Source organism: Balaenoptera acutorostrata, chromosome 12, assembly GCF_949987535.1.
Source record: "Balaenoptera acutorostrata chromosome 12, mBalAcu1.1, whole genome shotgun sequence".
NCBI lineage: Eukaryota > Metazoa > Chordata > Mammalia > Artiodactyla > Balaenopteridae > Balaenoptera > Balaenoptera acutorostrata.
The window spans coordinates 70,217,559-70,242,779 of record NC_080075.1 but is presented as its reverse complement, the minus strand read 5'-3'; positions in this window follow the sequence as shown (position 1 = coordinate 70,242,779).

Below are 25,221 nucleotides of genomic sequence, written 5' to 3'. Positions count from 1 at the left end.
GGCGCAGTGGTTAAGAATCCACCTGCCAATGCAGGGGACACAGGTTCGAGCCCTGGTCCAGGAAGATCCCACATGCCATGGAGGCAACTAAGCCCGTGCACCACAACTACTGAGCCTGTGCTCTAGAGCCCGCGAGCCACAACTACTGAAGCCTGTGTGCCACAACTACTGAAGCCCGTGCGCCTAGAGCCCATGCTCCACAACAAGAGAAACCTCCTCAATGAGAAGCCCGCGCACCGCAACGAAGACCCAACGCAGCCAAAAATAAAAATAAATAAATAATAAATTTATTTTAAAATAAATAAAATAAAATTCAGGTGGGGAGCGTATGAGGAGTATCTGTTCTTGGGTCTTAAATGGTAAAGAGGACAGAGCTTCCACAGTAGGAGAAAAAAAAGATTAAACCCATTTCAGGAGGTTTTACAGGCCTCCTTACTTTTACCTCCATGACATTTTGCATATTTTATCCCCAGTGCCTTCCAATAGTTTAGCTTTCAATAGGTTGCTTTTTGGCATTTCTCCTAACCTAATTAAGTATCTGCCTAAGCCAGGGAGTGACACTTTTTCTGGCCGAAGTTCTTCCCAGGATCATGAGCACGCCCAGCACATCCAAGTCCAACACTTACAGTGGACATCACTTATGCAGCTTGGGGTAAAAAAGGCCCCAATCTTTCATCTTTGCCTGATGTCTATAGTCTAGTTGACTTCATTTGAAGAAAATTATCCATGGTATATTGCCTGGCAAATTATTCATCCTTTGGGTTATTGTGGTAAACTTGTAAGCAGGTGGGGTTTTAGATTTTCCATCCTGTCTCAAAGAAAAATGAACACGGAATGCAGGACACCTAAAATCCCTCATCGATCATCGCCCACTGACAGGTGATCTGCTTCAGCTCTTCATGCTGCACACAACTCCTGCATTTCTCTCTTCTGTTCTGCTACCAGGGAGAGATGTGAATCAACAGCAACTCTTGATGTCAGCGATACCCAGATTTGGGGCCCGCTCCTCATCCTATGTAGGCCACATGTTCTGGCCTCTCCTGGTTCCTTACTGACATTTATTCATAAACCCTAGCTCTGGCTTCCGTTCACTTTTTGCCTCACGTCCCCAATCTTGGCCTCATCTTTAAAGCTGCTTAGTGGTCTGCTCTGACAGACCAAAATTCCCTTATTTCCATCAGTGTCTGTCTATACTGGGGTGCTAATTAACTTCTGGCTCTCCAAGTTACAGAGCTCATTTGCTGACTCACAAGAGACTACCAAAGGAAGCCCTTCATTAGCATTCCTGAGCTGCTCATTAGCCACTGGCAGAATCACACCATCCAAACTGTCAAACTCACCAGACTGTAGGAAGGAAAAATGACTGACTCTACTTGGATTAATGGCCCTTTACTGCCACAAGAACTCACTGGGAATCTCCTAAGGGCTCAGCACTATTGGGGGAGGGCTATCAAATCTGTGCAAGGCAAACCCCTGTTCTCAAAGCAATGGGGGGCAAAACCCAAATTTATGCAACAACTAAAATACAATATACAAGAAGAATATAAGGCATCAAGACCAAGGCAGTTTTATTCCACAAATTAAAACTGATTTAACATTTTAAAAATCTATCAATGTAATTTTCTAATTTAATAGAAAAATAATTTTCAAAAATTAGTTTAATAAATAAGGGAAAATCATCTGATGAAAATCAACACATGATTTGAAGGAAAAAACTAACTTAGCCAACACGGAGTAGAAGGGAACTTTCTTCATCCAATAAACGATGGCTACCAAAAATCCTACAGCAAACACTGCGTTTAACTGAATCATTGAATGCTTTTCCTCTGAGACTGGGAGCAAAACCATGATGATTACTCTCATCACTTTACAATTACTGAGTAAACTGGATAGTCACATAGGAAAAAAACTGACCCCTCTCTCACACTATACATAAAAATCAATTCCAGGTGGATTACAGATCTAAATATAAAATGCAAAACAATAAAGCTTCTAGACAGTAACATAAGAGAATTAACCTTAGTAGCAGGCAAAGATTTCTTAAACAAGATACAATAGCACTAACCATAATTTAAAAATTGATAAACTGATCTACTGATATATTAAAATTTAAAACTGCTGTGCTTCAAAACACAACATTGATAGAAGAAAAGACATTACATATAACTGAAAAAACGAGCTTATCCAGACTATATAAATAACTTTTGCAAATCAATTATACAGACAATTCAGTTCGAACTGGAGCAAATGACTTGAACAGGCAGTTCACAAAGGAAGTATCCAAATGGCCAATAAACATAAAAGTTTCTTAAACTCATTAGAGATCAAAGAAGTGCACATTAAGACCACATACAATACCACTACGCTTCTTCCAGAATGGTTAAAATTTGGGGAGTTGACTACACAAAGTGTTGGTGAGCACGCGGAACACCTGAACCTCTCATGCATTGCTGGTGGGGGTATAAATAAGCATAACCATTTTTAAAAAGTGGTAATATCTACTAAAGTTGAACAACTGTACACTCTGTAACTAAGCAATTCCACTTCTCAGTATATGCCCAATAGAAATGCCTACATATGTGCATCAAAAGACACACACAGGGCTTTCCTGGTGGCGCAGTGGTTAAGAATCCACCTGCCAATGCAGGGGACACGGGTTCAAGCCCTGGGCCGGGAAGATCCCACATGCCACAGAGCAACTAAGCCCGTGCACCACAACTACTGAGCCTGCGCTCTAGAGCCCGTGTGCCACAACTATTGAGCCCGCATCCCGCAACTACTGAAGCCCATGCACCTAGAGCCCATGCTCTGCAACAAAAGAAGCCACCACAGTGAGAAGCCCGTGCACCACAACAAAGAGTAGTCCCCGCTCACCTCAACTAGAGAAAGACCTCACGCAGCAACAAAGACCCAACACAGCCAAAAATAAACTAAACTAAAAAAAAAAAAAAGACACATAATAACATTCAGAGCAGCAGCATCCAGAATAGCTCAAAAACACAATCAACCCAAATGTTAATCAACTGAAGAACGGATAAATACATTTTGGTATACTTATACAATGAAGTATTATACAACAGAAATGAATAAACTACTGCAACACACAATATGCATGAATCTCACAAACATGATACTGGGCAAAAGAAGCCAAACTTGAAAGAGTAGATACTGTATTATTCCATTTATATAAGATTAAAATATAGGCAAAACAAATCTGTGATAGTATAGGTGAGTCTTCCAGGGTGCTGGCAGATTTCATTACTAGATGTGGGTAGTAGTTCACGGATGTGTTCACCCTGTGATATTTATCAACCTGAAGAGGTGTCTCAAGGTAGGGGAACCATGAGAGTGGTCTACCACAGCAATGGCCAATGTACAATGATAATAAAAAGCAGACCGGTTGCTTTTCTCTTGTTTTTAAATTCTCTGCAGTGAACAACCCCCCTCCCCGCCACAGTTCATTGCCTAAAGCTGCAATGAACTGCCCCCACCACCCCCTCCTCACTACTATTGATCAAGCTGTACACTTAGAATTTGTACAACTTCTGAATGTATGCTACATTTCAATAAAAACTTTTATTTAAAAATTTTAAAGGCAACAATTAAAAGAACATAAATATGATCCATCACTTCTAAATCAGAAAACATTAATATAAAAAATAAACCCAAATTCATTTCATGACAGTGGCTGACTTTAAGGGAGGAAAATGGAACTTCAGCTTTATCTGTACATGTGTGTGTATAACAAAAAAAGGGCCACTTTAGGAAAGTCATTTCTTTGGGAGGGTAAGTGAAGGCAAACACTAAACATCATGCCGTATAGGCACAAAGGAAAGGATTCATCCTAAAAACATACAAGAAAAGAGGGTCAATAAAAAGTGCCCATGATGCCCCATTCTTTAATCCTCCCTCAATCCCGAGGGCCAGGGCACATGCAGAGGATGAGCTCAGGCACAGGAATGTGATGAAGAGGAGGGACTGGTACCTGCTGTCCCTATCTAGCAGGGTCTGAGCTCATGTAGCAGGCAAAAAGACCTTGGGGCCTGGAGCTGTGCAAGGTGCTTCTGGAAATCCCTTAGGACACTTGTGGAATAACTGATGCTGAAATCAGGACAGCCCAAGGGAAAGGGCAACCTGAGGGGTACGCTGTACCACAGGAGAAGTGAAACAGAGCATCAGGGTCTCTGCCAACCTCCAGTATAGGCATACCTCATTTTATTGCGCTTCGCTTTTTTGCACTATAAAAATACTGTAGTTTTTACAAATCGAAGGTTTGTGGTGGGACTTTCCTGGCAGTCCAATGGTTAAGACTCCGCGCTTCCAAGGCAGTGGGTGTGGGTTCAATCCCTGGTCAGGGAACTAAGATCCCACATGCCACATGGGGCAGCCATAAAAAGAAAAAAAAAGAAACGAAACTCTTGCCAAATTGAAGGTTTGTGGCAACCCTGCGTCAAGCAAGTCTATCAATGCTCTATTTCCAACAGCATTTGCTCACTTTGTGTCTCTGTGTCACATTTTGGTAATTCTCACAACATTTCAAACTTTTTCATTATTATCGTATTTGTTATGGTGATCCGTGATCAGCGATCTTTGTTGTTACTATGATAACTGTTTTGGGGTACCACAAACCACACCCATATAAGGTGACGAACTTAATCAGTAAATGTATAAATGTTGTGTGTGTTCTGACTGCTCCACTGACTGGCTGCTCACTCCCCTCTCCAGGCCTCTCTATTCCCTGAGACACAACAGCATGAAATTAAGCCAGTCAATACCCCCTACAATGGCCTCTAAGTGTTCAAGTGAAAGGAAGAGTCACATGTCTCTCACTTTAAATCAAAAGTTAGAAATGGTTAAATTTAGTGAGGAAGGCACATCAAAAGCTGAGATAGGTCAAAAACTAGACAAAAAGCTAGGCCTCTTACACTGAACAGTTAGCCACGTTGTGAATGCAAAGTTCTTGAAGGAAATTAAAAGTGCTACTCCAGTGAACACACAAATGATAAGAAACAGCTTTATTGCTGATATGGAGAAAGTTTTAGTGGTCTGAATAGATCAAACCAGCCGTAACATTCCCTAATCCAGAGCAAGGCCCTAACTCTCCAATTACATGAAGCCTGAGAGAGGTAAGGAAGCTGCAGGAGAAAAGTTTGAAGCTAGCAGAGGTTGGTTCATGAAGTTTAAGAAGCCATTTCCATAACATAAATGTACAAGGTAAAGCAGCAAATGCTGATGTAGAAGCTGCAGCAAGTTATCCAGAAGATCTAGCTAAGGTCATTAATGAAGGTGGCTACACTAAACAGATTTTCAGTGTAGATGAAACAGTCTTATATTGTAGAAGTTGTCATCTAGGATTTTCATAGCTAGAGAGAAGAAGTCAATGCCAGGCTTCAAAGGAGAGGCTGATTTTCCTGTTAGTGGCTAATGCAGCTGGTGACATTAAGTTGAAGCCAATACTCATTTACCATTCTGAAAATCCTAGGGCCCTTAGGAATTATGCTAAATCTACTTTACCTGTGCTCTATAAATGGCACAACAAAGACCGGATGACAGCACATCTGTTGACAATATGGTTTACCAAATATTTTAAGCCCACTGTTGATATCTACTGCTCAGAAAAAAAGATTCCTTTCAAAATATTACTGCTATTGACAATGCACCTGGTCACCCAAGAGCTCTGATGGAGATATACAATAAGATTAATGTTGTTTTCATGCCCGCTAACACAACATCCATCCTGCAGCCCATGGATCAAGGAGTAATTTTGACTTTCAGGTCTTATTATGTAAGAAATATATTTTGTAAAGCTATAGATGCCATACATAGTGATTCCTCTGATGGATCTGGTCAAAGTCAACTTTAAACCTTCTAGAATGTATTTACCATTCTAGATGCCATTAAGAACATTTGTGGAGAAGGCCATGTGCAAATGTAGGGTAGCATGTGTATTCAGAAAAGATCTGACAGAGGGAGATTAACCAAGATGGCGGAGTAGAAGGACGTGCACTCACTCCCTCTTGCGAGAGCTCCAGAATCACAACTGGCTGCTGGACAATCATTGACAGGAAGACCCTGGACTTCACCAAGGAGGATACCCCATGTCCAAGGACAGAGGAGAAGCCACAGTGAGACGGTAGGAGGGGCGCAATCAGAGTAAAATCAAATCCCATAACTGCTGGGTGGGTGACTCACAGACTGGCGAACACTTATACCACAGAAGTCCACCCACTGGAGTGAAGGTTCTGAGCCCCACGTCAGGCTTCCCAACCTGGGGGTCCGGCAACGGGAGGAGGAATTCCTAGAGAATCAGACTTTGAAGTCTAGTGGGAATTGATTGCAGGACTGTGACAGGACTGGGGGAAACAGAGACCCCACTCTTGGAGGGCACACACAAAGTAATGTGTGCATCGGGACCCAGGGGAAGGAGCAGTGACCCTGGGGGAGACTGAACCAGACGTACCTGCTGGTGTTGGGGGGTCTCCTGCCGAGGCAAGTGGTGGCTCTGTTTCACCGTGGGGATAAGGACACTGGCAGCAGAGGTCCTGGGAAGTTCTCCTTGGCGTGAGCCCTCCCAGAGTCTGCCATTAACCCCACCAAAGAGCACGGGTAGGCTCCAGTGTTGGGTTGCCTCAGGCAAAACAACCAACAGGGAGGGAACCCAGCCCCACCCATCAACAGTCAAGTGGATTAAGGTTTTACTGAGCTCTGACCGCCACAGCAACAGGGAGGGAACCCAGCCCCACCCATCAACAGTCAAGAGGATTAAGGTTTTACTGAGCTCTGACCGCCACAGCAACAGTCAGCTCTACCCACCACCAGAGCCTCCCATCAAGCCTCTTAGATAGCCTCAACCACCAGAGGGCAGACAACAGAAGCAAGAAAAACTACAATCCTGCAGCCTGTGGACCAAAAACCACAGTTACAGAAAGACAGAGAAGATGAAAAGGCAGAGGGCTATGTACCAGATGAAGGAACAAGAAAAAACCCCAGAAAAACAACTAAATGAAGTGGAGATAGGCAACCTTCCAGAAAAAGAATTCAGAATAATGATAGTGAAGATGATCCAGGACCTCGGAATAAGAATGGAGGCAAAGATTGAGAAGATGCAAGAAATGATTAACAAAGACCTAGAAGAATTAAAGAATAAACAAACAGAGATGACCAATACAATAACTGAAATGAAAACTACACTAGAAGGAATCAATAGCAGAATAACTGAGGCAGAAGAACGGATAAGTGACCTGGAAGACAGAATGGTTGAATTCACTGCTGCGGAACAGACTAAAGAAAAAAGAATGAAAAGAAATGAAGACAGCCTAAGAGACCTCTGGGACAACATTAAACGCAACAACATTCGCATTATAGGGGTCCCAGAAGGAGAAGAGAGAGAGAAAGGACCAGAGAAAATATTTGAAGAGATTATAGTCGAAAACTTCCCTAACATGGGAAAGGAAATAGCCACCCAAGTCCAGGAAGCGCAGAGAGTCCCATACAGAATAAACCCAAGGAGAAACACGCCGAGACACATAGTAATCAAAGTGGCAAAAATTAAAGACAAAGAAAAATTACTGAAAGCAGCAAGGGAAAAACGACAAATAACATACAAGGGAACTCCCATAAGGTTAACAGCTGATTTCTCAGCAGAAACTCTGCAAGCCAGAAGGGAGTGGCATGATATACTTAAAGTGATGAAAGGGAAGAACCTACAACCAAGATTACTCTACCCGGCAAGGATCTCATTCAGATTCGATGGAGAAATCAAAAGCTTTACAGACAAGCAAAAGCTAAGAGAATTCAGCACCACCAAACCAGCTCTACAACAAATGCTAAAGGAACTTCTCTAAGTGGGAAACACAAGAGAAGAAAAGGACCTACAAAAACAAACCCAAAACAATTAAGAAAATGGTCATAGGAACATACATATCGATAATTACCTTAAATGTGAATGGATTAAATGCCCCAACCAAAAGACATAGACTGGCTGAATGGATACAAAAACAAGACCCATATATATGCTGTCTACAAGAGACCCACTTCAGACCTAGGGACACATACAGACTGAAAGTGAGGGGATGGAAAAAGATATTCCATGCAAATGGAAATCAAAAGAAAGCTGGAGTAGCTATACTCATATCAGATAAAATAGACTTTAAAATAAAGAATGTTACAAGAGACAAGGAAGGACACTACATAATGATCCAGGGATCAATCCAAGAAGAAGATATAACAATTATAAATATATATGCACCCAACATAGGAGCACCTCAATACATAAGGCAACTGCTAACAGCTATAAAAGAGGAAATCGACAGTAACACAATAATAGTGGGGGACTTTAACACCTCACTTACACCAATGGACAGATCATCCAAAATGAAAATAAATAAGGAAACACAAGCTTTAAATGACACAATAGACCAGATAGATTTAATTGATATATATAGGACATTCCATCCAAAAACGGCAGATTACACGTTCTTCTCAAGTGCGCACGGAACATTCTCCAGGATAGATCACATCTTGGGTCACAAATCAAGCCTCAGTAAATTTAAGAAAATTGAAATCATATCAAGCATCTTTTCTGACCACAACGCTATGAGATTAGAAATGAATTACAGGGAAAAAAACGTAAAAAAGACAAACACATGGAGGCTAAACAATACGTTACTAAATAACCAAGAGATCACTGAAGAAATCAAACAGGAAATAAAAAAATACCTAGAGACAAATGACAATGAAAACACGACGACCCAAAACCTATGGGATGCAGCAAAAGCGGTTCTAAGAGGGAAGTTTATAGCTATACAAGCCTACCTAAAGAAACAAGAAAAATCTCAAGTAAACAATCTAACCTTACACCTAAAGAAACTAGAGAAAGAAGAACAAACAAAACCCAAAGTTAGCAGAAGGAAAGAAATCATAAAGATCAGAGCAGAAATAAATGAAATAGAAACAAAGAAAACAATAGCAAAGATCAATAAAACTAAAAGTTGGTTCTTTGAGAAGATAAACAAAATTGATAAGCCATTAGCCAGACTCATCAAGAAAAAGAGGGAGAGGACTCAAATCAATAAAATCAGAAACGAAAAAGGAGAAGTTACAACAGACACCGCAGAAATACAAAACATCCTAAGAGACTACTACAAGCAACTTTATGCCAATAAAATGGACAACCTGGAAGAAATGGACAAATTCTTAGAAAGGTATAAACTTCCAAGACTGAATAAGGAAGAAACAGAAAATATCAACAGACCAATCACAAGTAATGAAATTGAAACTGTGATTAAAAATCTTCCAACAAACAAAAGTCCAGGACCAGATGGCTTCACAGGTGAATTCTATCAAACATTTAGAGAAGAGCTAACACCCATCCTTCTCAAACTCTTCCAAAAAATTGCAGAAGAAGGAACACTCCCAAACTCATTCTATGAGGCCACCATCACCCTGATACCAAAACCAGACAAAGACACTACAAAAAAAGAAAATTACAGACCAATATCACTGATGAATATAGATGCAAAAATCCTCAACAAAATACTAGCAAACAGAATCCAACAACACATTAAAAGGATCATACACCACGATCAAGTGGGATTTATCCCAGGGATGCAAGGATTCTTCAATATACGCAAATCAATCAATGTGATACACCATATTAACAAATTGAAGAATAAAAACCATATGATCATCTCAATAGATGCAGAAAAAGCTTTTGACAAAATTCAACACCCATTTCTGATAAAAACTCTCCAGAAAGTGGGCATAGAGGGAACCTACCTCAACATAATAAAGGCCATATATGACAAACCCACAGCAAACATCATTCTCAATGGTGAAAAACTGAAAGCATTTCCTCTAAGATCAGGAACGAGACAAGGATGTCCACTCTCACCACTATTATTCAACATAGTTCTGGAAGTCCTAGCCACGGCAATCAGAGAAGAAAAAGAAATAAAAGGAATACAAATTGGAAAAGAAGAAGTAAAACTGTCACTGTTTGCGGATGACATGATACTATACATAGAGAATCCTAAAACTGCCACCAGAAAACTGCTAGAGCTAATTAATGAATATGGTAAAGTTGCAGGTTACAAAATTAATGCACAGAAATCTCTTGCATTCCTATACACTAATGATGAAAAATCTGAAAGAGAAATTATGGAAACACTCCCATTTACCATTGCAACAAAAAAAATAAAATACCTAGGAATAAACCTACCTAGGGAGACAAAAGACCTGTATGCAGAAAACTATAAGACACTGATGAAAGAAATTAAAGATGATACAAATAGATGGAGAGATATACCATGTTCTTGGATTGGAAGAATCAACATTGTGAAAATGAGTATACTACCCAAAGCAATCTACAGATTCAATGCAATCCCTATCAAATTACCAATGGCATTTTTTACGGAGCTAGAACAAATCATCTTAAAATTTGTATGGAGACACAAAAGACCCCGAATAGCCAAAGCAGTCTTGAGGCAAAAAAATGGAGCTGGAGGAATCAGACTCCCTGACTTCAGACTATACTACAAAGCTACAGTAATCAAGACAACATGGTACTGGCACAAAAACAGAAACATAGATCAATGGAACAAGATAGAAAGCCCAGAGATTAACCCACGCACCTATGGTCAACTAATCTATGACAAAGGAGGCAAAGATATACAATGGAGAAAAGACAGTCTCTTCAATAAATGGTGCTGGGAAAACTGGACAGCTACATGTAAAAGAATGAAATTAGAATACTCCCTAACACCATACACAAAAATAAACTCAAAATGGATTAGAGACCTAAATATAAGACTGGACACTATAAAACTCTTAGAGGAAAACATAGGAAGAACACTCTTTGACATAAATCACAGCAAGATCTTTTTTGATCCACCTCCTAGAGTAATGGAAATAAAAACAAAAATAAACAAGTGGGACCTAATGAAACTACAAAGCTTTTGCACAGCAAAGGAAACCATAAACAAGACAAAAAGACAACCCTCAGAATGGGAGAAAATATTTGCAAATGAATCAACTGACAAAGGATTAATCTCCAAAATATATAAACAGCTCATTCAGCTCAATATCAAAGAAACAAACACCCCAATCCAAAAATGGGCAGAAGACCTAAATAGACATTTCTCCAAAGAAGACATACAGATGGCCACGAAGCACATGAAAAGATGCTCAACATCACTAATTATTAGAGAAATGCAAATCAAAACTACAATGAGGTATCACCTCACTCCTGTTAGAATGGGCATCATCAGAAAATCTACAAACAACAAATGCTGGAGAGGGTGTGGAGAAAAGGGAACCCTCTTGCACTGTTGGTGGGAATGTAAATTGATACAGCCACTATGGAGAACAATATGGAGGTTCCTTAAAAAACTAAAAATAGAATTACCATATGACCCAGCAATCCCACTACTGGGCATATACCCTGAGAAAACCATAATTCAAAAGGACACATGCACCCGAATGTTCATTGCAGCACTATTTACAATAGCCAGGTCATGGAAGCAACCTAAATGCCCATCAACAGACAAATGGATAAAGAAGTTGTTGTACATATATACAATGGAATATTACTCAGCCATAAAAAGGAACGAAATTGAGTCATTTGTTGAGACGTGGATGGATCTAGAGACTGTCATACAGAGTAAAGTAAGTCAGAAAGAGAAAAACAAATATCGTATATTAATGCATGTATGTGGAACCTAGAAAAATGGTACAGATGAGCCAGTTTGCAGGGCAGAAGTTGAGACACAGATGTAGAGAATGGACATATGGACACCAAGGGGGGAAAACTGCGGTGAGGTGGGGATGGTGGTGTGCTGAATTGGGCGATTGGGATTGACATGTATACACTGATGTGTATAAAACTGATGCCTAATAAGAACCTGCAGTATAAAAAAAACAAACAAAACAACTAATACTAAACTTTCATTGGGTTATTTGTATGGAAATATGTTAATATAAATGTTTCAGACATTACATGAAATTTCTAAAAATGTTATATTTGTATTTGTATGGAAATATGTATGGAAATATGTTAATATAAATGTTTCAGACATTACATGAAATTTCTAAAAATCTTATATTTGTATTTGTATGGAAATATGTATGGAAATATGTTAATATAAATGTTTCAGACATTACAGGAAACTTCTAAAAATCTTATATGTTCTGGTATAAGGTTATAAGTAATAATCCTAGTTATTACTTTAAAATGTATATCTCAGAAATAACTAATTTTCTTGTCAACTGCATTATTATGAACTTTCATCAAATCTTTAACCATGGTCATTTTTAAGTCTTCTGTCATTTACAGACAGTTCTGGGTGTACTCTGATGATTTTGCAAGTATGTTCCTATAAAAGGGTTTCATCTTCAAGAAATTCATGGAAAAGACTCTGACAAGTACAGGTTTCTGGTAACTGACTGTACTGCTGAACTGAATGAATAAGCATTTTCAGAACTCTAATGAAAAACTGATGAACTCATAAAAGTGCTAACAAAAGATCAAGATGAAAAAAAAAATTAATTACATGGGACTGAGTGAACTGATGAGGATGAGTATAATTTTTGTGACTTTCTGTCTGAATTAAAAAAAAAAAAAATCCCACAAGGACTCAGAGGCAAAGAATATACAAATCAATTTTCACTGCAAAGTAAAGGAGCTGTTACAGTGGAGGATTACTGGACTGAATGTCAATATTATGACATAGTATGAGTGTGTTTCATGTTTGGTAATTGCAATCAGTGTTGCTTTTGTTGTGGTCATCCATGTACAATGCTTGGTGTCAGTCTATTTATCTCTTGTAAAAATAAAATACAGTGTGTGTGTGTGGAAAACAAAAAAACAAAAAAACAAAAAAACTGAGGTTGGACTACTACCTCCAGGAAGAGGGAGTGAACATACTTTTCTCTATTTCTCCCACTAAGTACAATTAAAAACTCTGGAACATATATATAAAGCAAAAAAAAAAAAAAAGAACATTTGTGATTCATAGGAAGAGGTCAAAATACCAACATTAATGGAAGTTTGGAAGAAGTTGACTCCAATCCTCATGGATGACTTTGAAGGGTTCAAGACTTCAATGGAGGAAGTACCTGCATATGTGGCAGAAAACAGCAAAAGAACTATAATTAGAAGTGGAGGGCTTCCCTGGTGGCGCAGTGGTTGAGAATCTGCCTGCTAATGCAGGAAACACGGGTTCGAGCCCTGGTCTGGGAAGATCCCACATGCCGCGGAGCAACTAGGCCCGTGAGCCACAACTACTGAGCCTGCGCGTCTGGAGCCTGTGCTCCGCAACAAGAGAGGCCACAATAGTGAGAGGCCCGCGCACCGCGATGAAGAGTGGCCCCCACTTGCCACAACTGGAGAAAGCCCTAGCACAAAAACGAAGACCCAACATAGCAATCAATCAATCAATCAATAAAGAAATCTTAAAAAAAAAAAAAAAAAGTTGCTAGAAGTGGAGCCTGAAGATATGACTGAAGTGCTGCAATCTCATGACAAAACTTTCACAGATGAGGAGCTGCTTATTACAGATGAACAAAGAAAGTGGTTTCTTGAGATGGAATCTACTCCTGGTGAATAAGTTGTGAAGACTGTGGAAATGTCAACAAAGGATTTAGGATATTACATAAACTTAGTTGAAAAAGCAGGGCAGGATTTGAGACGATTGACTCCGATTTTGAAAGAAGTTCTTGAATAAAACGCTATCAAACGGCATGGCATGCTACAGAAAAATCATTTGTGAAAGAGTCTACTTGATGTGGCAAACTTTATTATTGTCTTATTTTGAGAAATAAGCCACACCAACCTTCAACAACCACCACCCTGATCAGTCAGCCAGCCATCAACATCCAGGCAAGACCCTCCACCAGCAAAAAACGACTACTTGCTGAAGTCTAAGATGATGGTTAGCATTTTTTAGCAATAAAGTACTTTTTAATTAAGCTATGGTTTTTTAGACATAATGCTACTTCACACTTAATAAACTACAGTACAGTGTAAACATAACTTTTATACATGCTGAGAATCCAAAAAATTCATGTGACTTGCTTTACGGCAATATTCACTTTATTGCAATATTCACTTTACTGCAGTGATCTGAAACCAAACCCACAATATCTCTGAGGTATGCCTGTAATATTTCCTTGAGCTTTGAGGACCCAAGAGTAAAGGGCCTGGCAAAAGGAGTCCCCTCTAGACAAGCAAAGGGTCACCTACTGAATCACAGTGTTTCAAACCCACAGGGTAAATTAATCATGGTAATTCTAATTCTCATGGCACTTTACAGTTTTCAAAGTGCATTTGAATACAACATATACAACATTTCGTTTCACTTACTGAGCCACTTTGTAGAGTTGACAGAGACTATGCTTTTTTCTTTCTTTCTAAACAAAAATAATAAACACTTATGAAATTTGGAAAATACAGGAAGGGAAAAAAACTACCTGTAGATTTTCATGCTTAACATTTTTTCAATAGTATATCACATTCTAAGAATTCGTTTTGTTGAGTTTTTCCTCTTCATTAAGTTGTAATCATACTAAATATACAAATTTGCATAGCAGGGATTATTATGCCCATTTTAAGGATAAGTAGTCTGAGGCTCAAAGAAGTTAAATAACTTGTCTAAAGAGACAGGGCTACTGAGTGAAAAGTCTGGGTCTAGAACTGAAAAATTCAGACACTCTGTTCTAGTTTTTGATGAATTTGAGAAATAAGTAGAATCTCTCATTTCTTTGTCAACCTACCACCTCAGGCAAGTCATTTCCTCTTTTATCTGCCCTTGTTGGCAGGAAAAGAAGAGAAAACACAAAGTCTCAACCAAAAAAAAAAGCTCTGAAGCTGCTACAGGAGAGTTGGGATCACCTGCAGTTAAGGATGAGGAATGAGGGAGGCTGTAGTTGGCTCCCACTATGTTTCTTCCTTTGGACAGTACATGAGTCAGGGACCTGGCAGAAAACAGACAGCCCCTTCTAAAGCTGGTAAGAAAAGCAAGTTTAATGAAGGCACTGTTTACAAAAGTGTGAAAAGAGCTAAGAGAACACACCAAACAAAAAAAAAAAATGACAAAGTCCTGGATCAAGAAACAGTGGAATTGGAAGCTGCAAAGAGCTGGGGCTATAGGAAAGGAACTCAGTCTCCCCAATCCACTGCAGCAGGGAGGGAGCTGAGGAATAAGCACCCTAATCCCCCTCCCCTCCCATGCTCTGAATACCTGCCTGTGTCTCTAAGGCACTGAAATCAACCAGAAGCAAGAGGGGAAAGGATAAAGCCATCTAGGGTCAGCCTCCTAGGACAGGGGCAGCAGGGAGAAGCAAGGAGAGTGCATCTGGAGGGCAAAGAGAAAATATCCAAGATGGGCTTTCCCTCTTTCCTACCATAGGAAGCCAAATGGGGCTGTTCCTAAATTAATGACTTACAGGAATGACGTCAGGGGACTTCCCTGGTGGTGCAGTGGTTAAGACTCCGCGCTCCCAATGCAGGGGGCCCGGGTTTGATCCCTGGTCAGGGAACTAGATGCCACATGCATGTCGCAACTAAGAGTTCGCATGCCACAACTAAGGAGCCCACCTGCCACAACTAAGACCCAGCGCAAATAAATAAATAAATAAATAAAAGGAATTACATCAGAATTCAGAACCACCCAATGCGTCTATAGCAGGGACAGGCAAACTATACCCTACAGACCAAATCCAGCTCAAGTCCTGTTTTTTTGCAAATGAAATTTTATAGGAACACAGCCACACTCATTTGTTTATGTACTGTCTATGGGGCTGCTTTCAGGCTACACAACCAAGTTGACTCTTTAGGAGAGAGACTGTACTGCCTGCAAAGCTTAAAATATTTACTATCTGGCCCTTTGCAGAAAAAGTCTGATAAATTTTCTTTTCTACAAGAATCACATTCATTTAACATTTGTTCTACAAGTATTTATGGAATGCTTATGTTTGGGGCATTGGGGATACAGCAGGTGAGCAGAACAAACAAAAAAATTCTATCCCTGTGGAGCTAGTGGGAAGAGACAGATACTAAACAAAATAAGTAAATGATGTAGAATCTAAAAATTGATGAATGCTATGAAAAAAACAGAGGTGAATAAGGGGACAGGATGTGCTGGGGAGTTGGGGAGAGGTTGCAATATAATGCATATCATGCTTTATCTAAATCACTTCACTAAACTCCAACATAATGCAATGAGATACTGTTTCCCCACTTCTCAGATGAAAAGGAAAATGAGACTTAGAAACTGATCCAAGACCACATGGCTAATCAATGCTTCTGTTGGGATTTGAACCCACATCTGGCTGCTCCAAAGCTCGTTTGTATGACAACTCCTCAAAATGAGAGCACTGGCTCAGAAAAGTAAAGTGACTTCCAATAAGTTTTCTCTTTTGATGCTAACAGAGCCAGGACTATTTATCTTCATCCTCCTCAGGGTGACTTGCCCAAGCTCACTCTGAGTTACCAACCAAGCAAGGCTTAGAATCCTTATCTTCTGAAGCCAAACTCAGACATTTAATCTACAGTAATTCAACAGAATTCTTAGCAGAAAATGTTTCGAGGAGTTGATCAGAATTGAGAAAAGTTAAAAACGAATGTGGAACAGACTCAAAGAAAGCAAAAAAGCACTTTTGACACCATAAACCGGGTTGCATAGAGATGCAATTAAGCAAGCAAACATAGAATAACAATGCTACTAAACACATATTTCCCCAAAGACAGAGTGGTGAGTCTAATAACATCATAGCTACTAGCTTGCCAAGGTGAGACATTCCCAAACATCTGTAATCAATTGTTTCCCCATTTTCCAAAGGCCAGATTACAATCACCTTGATATATAGGATGTAGGTCTGAGTTGTAGAGAAGAGGAATAAATATCTGGGATATAAAACAACAAAAAGAAATTTTTCTCTCTCAAATGTCCATTCAAAGATGGCACAGTTCCTGTTCTTGGATGGGATGGCCTAGGGAGTGCTAAGTAGAAGCCCTGGGTCATAAAGAGCCTGTCACTGAGTCTCCCTCCAGTTAATGAAGTCCCTAGGCTAGTAGAGCTACTAAATTTCAGTGCCAAGTATTAGTACCTTTTTCTGATTGTAGTGATTCAACAGCCCCCAGTGAGGGTGACTCACAGGAAGAGTTAGAGGGCTGAATGTGGCCCTGGAGCCCACACAGTTGTCATGTTCATGGACATCACCTGGCATTTATATCAGCCAAGCAGCTGGGCCTCTGAAACAAATATCATCAGCATTATCCCATCTGGTCACCATCATTCCAGCCATGGCTGTTTGCTCCTTGCCCTCAAAGCCAGGACACACTGAGGTTGGGGATGCTCTTAGAACAAATGAAGAAAGGGAAGGTTCCAAGGACCATGTGGAGTCATAAAATGTATGTCCCTAAAGGCCCTCCAGATAGTCTAATCCAAGAAGAGACAAAAGCATCAATGAGAAAAAGCTGAAGGGTGAAAGAGCTGAATTAAAGATTAAGTGACAAAGGAAATGACATAAAAGGTCTCTGGATAACAGGGTTCATGGAGAACAGGAGGGAAGAGAATGGGATCTTTATAATACGGTGTGTCTTGCCAGGGCAGAGGCAGTTTCTTAAAAGAGCTGCACAAAACCAGGTGACAGCCACCCTTGCTTGGCACTTATAATAGCAGTCTCCATAATAGACTTCTTAAAGACTGCTCCATCCACAGGGCGAGAGTGGACACCTGATCCCAAATGCCTCAATTCCACCCCCCACTGAAGGCCAACAATATCAAATAAGAACAATCAGAGACTGAGCCAATCAACCATGAGGAGTCAAGCTGGGAGGTATTTAGGTTCAGAGGCTCTACCAGGTAGAGGCCAGGATGGGCTCTGGGCAAACAGAGGTAGAAATAAATGCTCAGAAGGGCAGAGAAAGCAGCCCATGCGGCCCTGGGGGCAGAGAACAGAGTAGGCTGACAACATTAGGTTCCTCTGACTCCACTGAGAAGCCAAGTTCTAAAATCAGGAGCTCCCCTACCACTTTAGTTTGTTTGAATGAGTTTCTCTTCTATGAAATGGAACAATTCTGGACTAAAGGGTTTTGTCTTGTTATAGTAGCCAGACTAGGCCCAAGATGGAGTCCCTCATGCTAAACCCAAGTCAGCAAACCAAAACTTAACCAAGTTTCTATGCTTGGCTCTCCCAGAAAAGGTAGGCCTAGTCAACCAATCAGTGCTTGCCTGCTCATACAAGTTACCTGCCCCGTAGAGAACAGATGTCCAGGGATGACTTTACTGGCAGTCTTTCCAGCTGGGGCTCTTGGGGTCTTAAAACAGAAGGCAGACTGCCAGAGAGAGGAAGAGGCCTGCACCTTATTTGATGAGGCCGCTAACAAGAGGTGGGCTAAGTATGCATATGACAGCTACCCCATGCTATGAAGAGGTTATAGCCTCAGGCTCCAAGTTCCATCAGCTGGGTCCAGAGAAGTCCACATGAGTATGGGATCACCACCCCTAGGTTTGGCCCAGAGCCTAGGACAGGGTGATGATTTAAAAGATGTAGAATGCATGGTTGGACATTCTATTGGAAAGACTTACTTATTCATGTAATAAAAATATTTATTGAGCACCTATTTCCTGTTAAATGCTCATCTAGATTTTGGGGCTATAACAGTGCAAAAGAGGCAAAAATGTCCCTGCCCTCATGAAGTGTGGCAAATCGTATTTTCCAAAAATGACTCAATATTGTCAAGATAGCAATTCTCCCAACTTGATCTGTAGATTCAATGCAATCCCAATCAAAATCCCAACAAGTTATTTTATGGATATTGACAAACTGATTCTCAAGTTTATATGGAAAGGCAAAAGACTCAGAATAGACAACACAATACTGAAGGAGAAGAACAAAGTCAGAGAACTGGTTCTACAACTTTAGCTGTTAGTAATCAAGACAGGGTGGTATTCATGAAAAAATAGACAAAGAGCTCAATCGAAAAAATAGAGAGCCCAGATAGAGACCCACAAAAGTACAGTTAATTGATCTTTGACAAAAGAGCAAAGGCAATTCAATGGAGAAAGAATTGTCTTTTCAACAAATGGTGCTGGAACAACTAAACATTCACATAAAAAAAATTGAATGTAGACACTGACCTTACACCTTACACATTAGTTTATTAAAAATGGATCACAGGGGCTTCCCTGATGGCGCAGTGGTTGAGAATCTGCCTGCCAATGCAGGGGACATGGGTTCGAGCCCTGGTCTGGGAAGATCCCACATGCTGCGAAGCAACTAGGCCTGTGAGCCACAATTACAGAGCCTGTGCATCTGGAGCCTGTGCTCCGCAACAAGAGAGGCCGCGATAATGAGAGGCCCGTGCACCGCGATGAAGGGTGGCCCCCAGTTGCCACAACTAGAGAAAGCCCTCGCATAGAAACGAAGACCCAACACAGCCACAAATTAATTAATTAATTAATTAATTTAATTAAAAAAAAAAAAAAAGGGTCACAGGCATGCAACTCAACAACAAAAAAACAAACAACCCTATCAAAAACTGGGCAGAAGAATTAAATAGACATTTCTCCGAAGACATACAGATGGCCGATAGGCACGTGAAAAGATGCTCAACACCATTAATTATTAGAGAAATGCAAATAGAAACTAAATGAGGTTCCACCTCACACTGGTCAGAATGGCCATCATCAAAAAGTCTACAAATAACAAATGCTGGAGAGGGTGTGGAGAAAAGGGAACCCTCCCACACTGTTGGTGGGATTGTAAGTTGGTGCAACCACTATGGAAAACAGTATGGAAGCTCCTCAAAAAACTAAAAATAGAGTTACCATATGATCTAGCAATCCCACTCCTGGGCATATATCTGGACAAAACTATAATTCGAAAAAAAACATGCACCCCTATGTTCATGGCAGCACTGTTCACAATAGCCAAGACATGGAGACAACCTAAATGTCCATCAACAGATGAATGGATAAAGAAGATGTGGTAATCAGAATGGGGCTTCCCTGGTGGCGCAGTGGTTAAGAGTCCGCCTGCCAATTCAGGGGACACGGGGTTCGAGCCCTGGTCTGGGAAGGTCCCACATGCTGCAGAGCAACTAAGCCCGTGTGCCACAACTACTGAGCCTGTGTTCTAGAGCCCAAGAGCCACAACTACTGAGCCCGAGTGCCACAACTACTGAAGCCCACATACCTAGAGCCCATGCTCTGCAACAAGAGAAGCCACCACAATGAGAAGACCGCGCACTGCAATGAAGAGTGGCCCCCACTCGCCGCAACTAGAGAAAGCCTGCTCGCAGCATCGAAGACCCAACACAGCCATAAATAAATAAATAAATAAATAAATAAATAAATAAAATAATGACACCCCCCCCAGTCATCATGTATAGAAGGAAAATAAAATTTCCATTCTAAGTTTAAAAAAAAAAAAAAGATGTGGTACATTTATACAATGGAATACTACTCAGCCATAAAAAGAATGAAATAATGCCATTTGCAGCAACATAGATGGAACTATACATTATCATACTAAGTGAAGTAACTCAGAAAGAGAAAGACAAATATCGTATGATATCACTTATATGTGGAATCTAAAATATGACACAAACAAACTTTTATGAAACAGAGACAGATTCACAGACATAGAGAACAGACTTGTAGTTGCCAAGGGGGAGGGGGAGCGGGAGAGGGATAGATTGGGAGTTTGGGATTAGCAGATGCAAGCTATTATAATATTGTAGCATGGATAAACTACGAAGTCCTACTGTATAGCACAGGGAACTATATTCAGTATCCTGTGATAAACCACAGGGGGATCAGCTCGGTGCTTTGTGACCACCTAGAGGGGTGGGATAGGGAGGGTGGAAGGGAGGGAGACGCAAGAGGGAAGAGATATGGGGATATATGTACATGTATAGCTGATTCGCTTTGTTACAAAGCAGAAACTAACACACCATTGTAAAGCAATTATACTCCAATAAAGATGTTTAAAAAATAAATAAATAAATAATAAATTTTGGAAAAGAATGTATATATATAACTGAACCACTTTGCTATACAACAGAAATTAACACAACATTGTAAATCAACTATACTTCAATAAAATAAATCAAAAACAGAACAAAACTATTGCATCTTAAAGATGCAAGTGACCTCCAGAAGCAACCTCAAAGACCCTCTAAGACACTCATATCAGGCAAACCACTTCATTTCCATAGGCTTCAGTTTCTTCATTTGTTAAATAAGAGGCACAATCACTTTATAGGTCTGTGTTTTGCTTTTCTACTGCCATGAAACAGATTGCCACAAACTTAGCAGCTTAAAACAAGACCCACAGTTCTGAAGGTCAGAAGTCCAGGCCAGCATGACTGGGTTCTCTGCTCAGAGTACCATAGGCTGAAATCAATGCATCAGCCAGAGAAAACTGTCCTTTTAAAAGGGTTCATGTGATTAGGTGAGGCCCACCAGACAATCTCTTTATCTTAAGGTAAACTGACTAATTTTGTTAATTACATATGCAATATCCCTTTTACCGTGTAAGATATATCATCACAGGAGTAACATGATGGGTGAAGGTTATGAGGACCATCTTAGAATTCTGGCTGCCACACTCTATTATAGTTATTATTATTCCAATACTTTTTTCTCCTTTCACCATTTCTCATCTATTAAATGTGGGTGAGGATACCAGCCTCTCTCACTTCATTTGCCCTTAACATCATTATGGAGTAATGTCAGCGTGTTTTAAGCATCAGTGGAGTTAGTTGTTAAATAAGTATAAAGTATCATTACTTGAAGGTGAAGGAGAGAAGAAATAAACAACTCTGAATTTTGTGAAAAATATATTTCTACCCTACTGAGCTGAATAACAATAACAACAGTAAGAAATCCTCTCACTCTTAAGATTTTGGAATTACATTTGTCAAAGTGTTTTCTGCAAAACATGAATCTTTCCAGGATCCCCTTAATAAAGAGGCTCCAGTCAAATCAGTTTTTCAAATGCTGCAGAGAATATCCTCAACCTCTGCCCACCTTACCCTCCCTACCCCATAGTAACTTATAAATGCACAGTAATATATTAAAGCATGTGAGAAACTTCAGTTAATAAATATATATGGCCACAAATCCCACGTAGCTCTTATTTTTTTAATCTGTTCATACCAATTCCAAATATAACATAAGCCCCATGAGAGCACAGATTTTGGTTCCCTGCTGTAACCCAAGTACCTATAATAGAGCTGCATTTAATACGTGGTTATTGAGAAAATGAATGAACCAGTGTCCCAGTGAACACATTTTAGGAACTAGAATCATTTTAGGATCTAGAATCATATATACGAGCTAGTCCAGATGACAAACGCTGATCTGGTTCAAAGATGGGAGAGAACAGTGGCTTGAACTCCATTGATGTTGTTTTCACTGAGACTGACTTCCAAACCAGCAAATCATGCAGTGCAAAGTTATTTACAAGACCAAGGGCACAAATAAGTTAGTGCAGCTCTCCAAGGGCACCCAAAGTTTGATGGCCTGTGCAGCCTTCACAGAGTCAGGCTAATGCAAGGCTTCTCAAACTTTAATGTGCATAGGAACCACGCGGGACTTTTGTTAAAACGCAGATTCTGATTCATTAGGTCTGGGGTGGGGACTGAGATTCTGCATGCCGAACAAGTCTCAGGTGGAAGGATGATGTTAGTCCATGGATTGCACTTTAAGAAGTAAGTGGTAAAGGATCCCTGACATTGGGGGTTGCCAGCATTCACGGGTCCATTCTAAAACTATGTAAGGAAATTCTTGCAACACCACAGTGGTATATTTCGTCTTCTGTTTCTTAAAAAGTTATTGGTCCCAGAGTAGACCTGACCAGGACCCACCAGTCATGGAAGCAAACCTGACCCTGTGCTTAGCAAAATAACATTTACCCATGTAGTAGAATAAATATTCTTCTATAACATGGTTTTTAATGGCTGCATGCTATTCCACTGTATAAAATTACAGTAGTTTATTTAATAAAATCCCTATATGACATTTAGATTGGTTAACATTAGATTGGTTTTTCACTACTACAAAAATGTTTTACTATTCACAAAAATGAGATGAAAACCTTATAACTTAAACTTTGCTCATGTACTTAATTTTTCCTTAGGATAAAATCATGGAAATGGAAATGGTTCATTTAAAGTTATGCCTTTGAATTTGTTGACTTCTATCTTACCTTCTTCATTTCTAGCTCCAAATGTCACAATTGTTATGAAGGGGTGTGTGTGTGTGTGTGTGTATAAAAGATAGAAAGATAGTGAGAGAAAGAAAAGGAGAAAGACAAAGAAATCAAGACAAAAATGTATTATTTCTCATAAGCATTAATCCAACTCCTATTTTGTTCCAACTTTTCTTTGCCCAGGATACAAAAAGCTTACTCTTTCTTCTCATTGTTGAGCCCTAGACCTCTAGAAGATTCTCTAAACATAATCATCAACCACAGAGTGGGCCAAATATGGTCATTCAATAAGGAACATTTACATTCTCATCATTTATTCTCCAGAAGCATAAGATGTTGCCACTTGTGGAAACAGATGGAGAAATCATTCTCTTCACCAACACATTAAACAAGGGCACGAGAGGAAGAGGGCACTACAGAATCTTAAAAAATGCAAATAAACAAGCATACAAATTTTTGATGGAAAGAATTCTAGCCAAAAATTTCAGATCATTTTTTTGTGGTCTAAACTATTTTTAAAATATTTCTCAAAATAATCAAATCTGATCTGGATTTAGGTTTTTACCCCCACTTTACCCCAATACTTCCAGGAAAGGTTTGCTCAACTACATCTAAGAGTTCACATGCAGAACTATTGAAAGTCCAAAATTCATGCCACCACATACTGCCACCATGAAGGAAGGAAAACAATTAGAGCTAAAACATTTTTTTAAGAGTCCTAGAAAAAAGGCCAGCTACTTGTGTAAGTGGCTTTCTGCACTATTTTTATATATTTTATTGAAGTATAAATTACCTATAATTCATCCATTTAGTGTATAGTTTAAAAGGTTCCCTTATACCTATTTGCAGCCAATCCCTGACATTGGGGCACTAGGCAACCACTTATCTACTTTCTACAATGATAGTTTTGCCTTTTCCAGAATCCCATCTAAATGGAATTATTCAATACATGGTATGGAGTCTTTTGTGTCTGACAGCTTCAATTTACCACGATGGTTTTAAGATTCATCCATGTTGTGTGTGTATCAGTAGTTCCTTCCTTTATACTGCTGAGTGATATTCCATTGTATGGATATTCCATATTTTATTTACCCATTCACCAGTGGGTTGATATTGGGTTGTTTCTAATTTTAGACTACTATGAATAATGTCTCCATATGTGATCATGTGTGTTTCTTTTCTTGCATAGATAGCAAGCAGAATTGCTGGGTCATATGGCATGTGTATGTTTAGCTTTATTTTTAAAAAAAAACACCTGTCAAACTTGTTTTTAAGAACGCTGTATTATTTTTCATTTCCTCTAGCAATATGAGAATTTCAGTTGTTCCACGTTATTTTCAACACTTTACTATTGTCAATCTCTTTAGCCACTCTTGGGAATACGAATAGCTCACAGAGGTTTTATTTGCATTTCCCTAATAACTAATAATGTTGAGCATCTTTTCATGTGCTTGCTGGGCATTTCGATATTTTCTTTTGTAAAATGTCCGTTTGAATCTTTTACCCATTATTTAAATTATTTGTCTTATGCTACTACTGAGTTGTAGAAAAGTTCCTTGCACTTTTGTATGTACTTTGTCAGATACATATTTTGCAAATATTTTTCCCCATTCATGGCTTTTCATTCCTTTTCTTTTTTTTTTAATAAATTTATTTATTTTATTTATTTATTATTTTTGGCTGTGTTGGGTCTTCGTTGCTGCACGCGGGCTTTCTCTAGTTGCAGCGAGTGGGGGCTACTTTCGTTGCAGTGCACGTGCTTCTCATTGCGGTGGCTTCTCTTGTTGTGGAGCACGGGCTCTAAGCGCACGGGTTTCAGTAGTTGTGGCACACGGGCTCAGTAGTTGTGGCTCGCGGGCTCCAGAGCGCAGGCTCAGTAGTTGTGGCGCATGGGCTTAGTTGCTCCACGGCATGTGGGATCTTCCCGGACCAGGGCTCGAACCCGTGTTCCCGGCATTGGCAGGTGGATTCTCAACCACTGTGCCACTAGGGAAGCCCCATTCC